Source organism: Hordeum vulgare, chromosome 6H (genome assembly GCF_904849725.1).
Source record: "Hordeum vulgare subsp. vulgare chromosome 6H, MorexV3_pseudomolecules_assembly, whole genome shotgun sequence".
Taxonomy (NCBI): Eukaryota; Viridiplantae; Streptophyta; class Magnoliopsida; order Poales; family Poaceae; genus Hordeum; species Hordeum vulgare.
In genome coordinates this window covers 548,254,297-548,259,925 of record NC_058523.1, presented here as the reverse complement: position 1 = coordinate 548,259,925, position 5,629 = coordinate 548,254,297, and positions in this window count along the sequence as shown.

The window sequence follows — 5,629 nt, the reverse complement described above, 5'->3', positions numbered from 1 at the left end:
TGTGTGCGGAGCCGCCGCTGGTTGGCCGCCGCTTGCATGCGCAGAGCAGCCGTTGCTAGCTGGCCGCCGCGTGCATGCACGTGAAGCGCAGCCGCTGACGACTTGACGGGCCGTGTCATGGGGTTTGACGTGCTCGAGTTCGAGCTCTTCCTCAAGGAGGAGCTTATTGGGACTTATTCCGGGTCGGACCTACCCCGCGTCGCTCCAGGCTCGTTCGCCCGCGTCGTTCCCCGCATCGCTCCAACTGGCCGCCACCCCACCGCCCTACCGCGTCGCTCCCAGGCTCCATTCGCCGCCGCCCCACCGCCCCGCATCGCTGGAGTAGCCACCGCCCCGCTCGCTCCTTTCCCACGTCGCCTCGCCCGCCTGTCTTCTTCCCCCGGCTCTGCCCCACCTCGCCCGCCTGTCTATCCCCTCGCCTCCCACGTCGCCTCGCCCGCCTGTCTCCTTTCCCACCTCGCCTCGGCCGCGTGTGTTCGGCCCCGCATCGACCGCCCGTGCCACTCACCTCTGCCCGCCTCGCCCGCATGTGTACTGTCCCGCCATGGCTGAAGATGAGGAGCAGACGCCCTTTTTCTCTTAGTTTTCCTCGCATCAACAGGCAACCCAAGGCTCATCCGCCGGCGGAAATCTCGGAAGGGGAATGGGTTTCTTGGATCTCAACAGCAACGTAGACGGCTTCCCGGAGTTGGGCTCGTACCAGCAACTCCTCTTCGACCAGTCGGCCGGTCATGGCCTTCCTCCGGTCAGACCTGGTCGTGGGAGGCCCGTGCCCCAGGGCGGAGGAGGCCGCAGCCGGTCTCTGAACATCGGAGGCCGAGCCGGTTCTCACCTGCGTCCGTTTGTCGCCCCGGGCGCAGCTGCCGTTGAGGGAGGCGTCATTTGTATGAACAAGGGTTATGTGAACAAGTGCATTATTAGGTGCAACATGGACTTATAAGTCCGTGTAAACAAACAGGTAGGGACTCGGAACTTATAAGTCCCTGTAAACAAACATGTAGGGACTTATGACTTATAAGTTGGGACTTAAAAAAGTCCTAGGACTTATGAAACAAACAGGGCCTAATTCATCTTGAAACATATCATTGTTTTGAGCCAAAACCGAGTGAGTAGGTAATTTATATGTGTTCTATTTGATGTATTTTGTTGCTTTTCTTCCAAGAAGCTAAATTTGTGCAAACAAACGAGTATTAGTGCCTAGAATTTCTACTCTAGGTAAGATTTTGCTCTGAGCTCACAAAAGTTGTTGTTGTACCAACAACATCGCCGCCTTGTCAGTTAACTGTTGGTGCCTATTCCGTTCACTGTTAGTGTTTCCTACAATAATGCAAACATCATCCAGATCTTTTCTAGTTCAAGCAGAGTAAAAAAAGCATTTCGAACACGGGTGAACATGCACCATATGGGTAAATGTATTCTTGGAGGTCGCTGATCTTTTGAGAATCTATGTGCTTGATACAAAAGCAAAATCACAAAGAGCTACTTCACTCTCTGAAAAAAGAAGTTGAAGAGAAAATTCAGTCTAAGTTTCCCATGTTGATTCAGGGGCATCAAGGACAAACAAAATGGCAGATTTGACCACAGGAGATCGCATACTGATCCATACCAAAAGAAACATTACAATCCGGATTCTATGGGTGGTATTGGTACAGCCTAGATTATGTTCGAATACGAGGGAAATCACCTTGTTAACAATGACACCTCATCAGCCAATTCTTTGCAGAATGGGCTGAACGTGACCACTACCATCTTCCATGTCGGGGCCAATCCAGTAGCCAGAGATAACAACCTGCACACCTAGAATGGCATCCACAGAGTCTCTCAGAGATATATCGGTATAAAAACTTACAACATCTGCAGATCCCCTTGAAATAGCTGCTTGTCTCGACGAACTTGAACATGCGCAGCAGCCAACAAGGCTCCTCAATCTGAGGGACTCCACAGTTGCAATCAGATATTTATTAGTGTAAAAATCTCAGGCCAAATGAAATCAGATATTTATTAGTATAAATTCTCTTTTGCTATTGAAATTCTTGCATGTTGTACTGGATGCAACACTCACCACTTAAAGGCAGCTTCCAGTGAAGCTGGTTCGTGCAGGCAACTTGATTCGGCTGTCCCTGTGAGCAAAGATGTTATAGAAGTTCAGAGTCAGGTGGTTGAGACAAGCAGCAGCGGCAACCCATTAAGTTTAATTGGTTAACCACAATGTGAATTACTCAAGCACAAGGTTGAAAAAGATGCCGGGATCTACCATGTTCTTATACAGAGTTATGGAAAATGAACACATGTATCATTCAACTTCTTCCTTAACAGGAGAGTATTTTGGGAAACGGGGAGTAGAATGTATCAGCTGATGAGGAATGCCGTACTCCGGCATTCCTGAGGTAAATTTGAGTGGTTCAAGTTCCAGCAGGACTACTATTACAACCTTCAGGGTTTTTTTTTGAGAATAACCTGAGTAAACTTACTCAGAGTTATGGTTACAATCAGTGGACCAGACAACATGAACATCATCAGGCACGTCGCCTATAATCTTCTGATTGCCTTTGTTACGAGCCAAAGCTGCAAGACTATGACCAGACAACCTTCAGATTTCAACAACAGAAAGGCGTGAAAATCTTGGTACAGTCATGGATACAATCCAATAAGCAAAATTTTGACCAGCAGGCTCTGAAATATTGCAATTATGTTAGTTACCGAACTATTTTGCAATTTTTCAAGCATCAAATCAGTTCATGTCAACCATCTAGGGGCGGAGCCCACAACCTGTTCGACTAAATGTCTGCTCCATGAAACGGGGGTAGCAGAACTGAAGAAGGTGTAGTTGGCGAATTACCTTGGAGGTGGAGGGGCTCCGGCGTGGAGACGGTAGGGCCGTGGCCACACCTGGAGGCAGCAGCGTGCACGCCATGGTTGGACCCTTTGACTCCCACGTGTAGTTATTCTGGTGCTTCCGTGGACCAGTTCGCTTCGACATCTCTCCGCCTCTCTCTCCGCTTCGTGCTGCCGCCGACGAGGATGAGGAGAGCCGGATCCCCGCCCGCGCCGCACCCGCTCTTGGGCGCCCGAGCACCACCATCACTCGACGCCGGCGAGGATGAGGAGAGGCGGATCCATCAGGGATGGGTCGGGGCTGGGATGGCCGGCGGCGAGGGATGGATCGGGGCTGGGATGGCCGGCGGCGAGGGGTTCGGGGGTAGGCGGCGTGGCGTGGGATTCGGCGGGGCTGGGTTCGCCGGCGGCGAGGGAGTCGGGGTGGGCGGGGCGTCGTGCGGGCTCGTGGGGGGCGGGTGCGGGGGAAGACGTGCGCGGGGTGTTGGGGATTATCGTTTCGTTAAGGTAGGTTTTTTTATGTACCGGTTGTTTTCTTTATTTAATCGCCTGGTTTACGAATGGATGAAAAAAATCGGTGGAAGTGCTAGCGGGAGGAAGTGGGGATCGAGAGGTCGAACCATTGCTCTGGTCGAACCATCACGACGGCAGATCCCCCTTTAATAGTAGAGATCTAAAACAGTAGTATCATTTACAAGTAAGGAGAGAACCTCAGGAGGTGTTGAATCTAACCAACAACTAGGAGAAATTTTTTTAACTAGCCTAGCAAGTTCATGGGCTACTTTATTACTCTCTCTAAAAGAATGATCATAAACTACATGATTGGCATGGCTCTCCTGGCAATATGTTTTGTACAATTTTCTTGCTTTTCTTAAGGGGCTGCTACGCATCTATCGGTTGGTGTTTAATAAACTCACCTGGACGACCGTCTGATCTACATGAGCATCGTCCGATCCGCGCACGGGGCTCCGGTCGGGCACCCAGTGATTTTTTAAACGACGGTCGAGTTGCACAAACAATTGCTTTGTTGTAAAAAATAAACTTTGGACCCATAAATTCCTGAAACAACGGTCGAGTTCCAGAAAAATTGCTTTGTTGCAGAGATATTTCTCCTTCGTCTTTCTGCAACACAGGTACTGTTGCGGAAGAAATTTTTGCTACAGAGATCACGTTGTAGAAAACTTTTGCAACTGAAGTCAAGTTGGAAAAAAATGCAGCCCTTCGTGGTGCGGCTTGCTGCCTGCGGAGGGCCGGCCAGCGTCGGGGCCGAGCGGCTGGGGGTGGGGGAGGGTGGGGGAGGGGAGGGCCGGCCGACATCGAGGGCGGAGGGGCTGCCGACGGGAGCGGCTGATAGCGGCGTGCATTGGGCCACCGGCATCGAAGGCAAGCGGCTGGCGGCGCGGGGGTGGGGGTAGGGGAGGGCCGGCCGACGTCGTGGCGAAGGGACTGTGGCGGGAGCGGCCGGCGTCGAGGGCGAGCGGCCGGGCCGTCGCCCTCCCAGATCTGGTAGTTGCCGCCTCCTTTCAGCGAGCGCGAGCGTGCCCAGCTTCAGGACCGTTTCCTGAAACAACGCTCCAGTTTCAGGAAACGGTCTCGCTAGGTCAATGCTCCGTTGGCGCGCGGGCACGATCTGGTCATCGGATGGAGCAAGATCAACGGACGAGGAGACGGTGGATAGTTCGTCCAGATCAGCCAGTGGGAGGAAAGAGTTTTTCTTTTCTTAATGCTAGAAATCATTTGAAGTAACCTCTACTTGGATGGTTAGGTATACAGTTGTATCCTCAGCCCACGAGGGTTCAAGTCCTGGTGCTTGTTTTTTTAGATTTCTTTCAGAATTTTCGGCGAAGCACGTTTAGCGGGAGGAGACGCTCCCGACGACTAGAGGCGCATATGATGACTTCGTCAATCTCAAAATGATATGTCGAGTTAGTCTTTCACAGGTGCTCATAGGAATATGGTGTGCATATGTACGATCATATGGGTAAGTGTATCCGCGTTTATATAAGCACTTGCATCTACACGATGTTTAGAAAATACTCACCCCTTGGCGTGTAGGTGTCGTGCTCTCGTTGTGTCCCCTGCTTTATGCACGGAGTGATCCCCGGTTTGCAGCATCCCAGCCAACCCGGCTTTAGAGAATCTACAACCATGGTTGGAAAATCCCGTGCCTTAAACGCCCGCGGATGCGCCCAACCACTTGTTGTGTCCCGTACTTTATGCGCGGAGTGATCCCCAGTTTGCAGCATCCCAGCCAGCCCCCTCGTTAGGCTTTAGAGCATCTACAACTACGGTTGGCAAATTCCGCACCTTACACGCCCGCGGACGTGCCCGGCGCGTCCGTGGACACTGCCTGGGCATGCGTTAAATCGTGTTTTCCACATCTGCACTTTTTATATCGAAGATCATATATCTATATTAGCCATGCAACGTGAAGCTTAATTAGAAGATCATCGCACGGACTATGAAACGGAGCTAGATATGCACATTTCTATCACCAAAATATCACATATGGATCTCCAAAAGCTACTCAAAATTCACATACGACGAACAGGTTCTACTAGAGTACTAAATAACTACAAATTAAAGACGGAGATTCACCACTTCCTCGTCGGGTCTTTGCTCTTCCGGTCGTCGGCGCAGTTGTAGGCGTCTCCGACTGGTGGAGGGTCTTGATCAACGTCGGAGGAGGTCCAGCTGTCGTCGTCGCCATCGTTGTTAGAGTTGGAGAGGACGAACAACCCCTTCATCCGACGGTCTGCCATGTCCTCCTCCTTCAATTGGGTGAACCAAGCCG